The 727-nt window shown below is 62.4% G+C and overlaps 1 protein-coding gene across 6 annotated transcripts in view; it reads right to left on the bottom strand.

Annotated features, from left to right (window-relative positions):
* RFX3 (regulatory factor X3) overlaps nt 1–384 on the bottom strand; it is a 358769-nt gene extending 358385 nt beyond the window's left edge. For 5 of the 6 annotated variants that reach the window (XR_003550050.1, XM_006152432.3, XM_014589328.2 and 2 more), the window contains exon 1: nt 131–383. The gene's annotated coding sequence lies outside the window, so the exon portion shown is untranslated. Of the gene's footprint in view, nt 1–130 lie in introns of all 6 variants that reach the window. The other variant, XM_027773424.1, reaches the window with a different exon arrangement.
* Nucleotides 385–727: the final 343 nt, after the last annotated feature.

The raw sequence follows: 727 nt of genomic DNA, 5'->3' as shown, positions 1-727 counted from the left end.
CGGGTGTCAGGAGTGAGACCCCCGCACAGCCACACTCGGCTCGCACACACGAACACACACACGCACGGACACACGCGTTCACACGCATCCACACGCTCCCACACACATGTAGAGACCGAAGAATATTCACCTTGGCTGTGGATTATTGTGGTGTTGTTGGTGGGTGATGGAGATGGTGGTGGTGGGGAGGAGGAGGAGGAAGAGGAGGAGGAGGAGGAGAGGAGTAGTTGTTGTTGATGGGTAACAGTCGCCAGGACTACGGTGACTATGGCGCTTGATTCACAAGGCAACGGTTGCTATAACTCACAAAAGAGAGAGAGAGGGAGAGAGAGAGGGAGCGAGAGGGAGAGGGAGACACTCGCACGGGGAGGGGTGGGGGAGGGAAGAGGGGAGGAGGCGGGCCCTACAGAGCCGCCGGAAAGGGCGGGCTCAGCGCCCTGACTGACAGCCGCCGAGCCCGGACGGGGTGGGGGCCGCAAGGCCGGGATTCCGACTGGTCTCGGGAGAGGTGCGCTTAGGTTGGGCAGGGGATGAGGTCACCGGGAGGTCTCTACGAGGAGCGCTCCGGCACGCGCTGGGAAGCCGGGGAGCGCGTAGGGTCACGGTGCGAGAGGTACTTTGTGTGAAACGAGAGCCGCCTGCCCTAGCAGCCGGCTTCGAGCAGGGAAGCCTCAGAGCCACCAGAGAGTAACAGCTAACTCGAGGGAGGGGGTGGCGAAGACTAGCC

Source organism: Tupaia chinensis, unplaced genomic scaffold (assembly GCF_000334495.1).
Source record: "Tupaia chinensis unplaced genomic scaffold, TupChi_1.0 Scaffold000354_1, whole genome shotgun sequence".
Classification (NCBI taxonomy): domain Eukaryota; kingdom Metazoa; phylum Chordata; class Mammalia; order Scandentia; family Tupaiidae; genus Tupaia; species Tupaia belangeri.
Note: the sequence above shows the minus strand (reverse complement) of the source record. Positions and strands in the feature narration are given on the sequence as shown.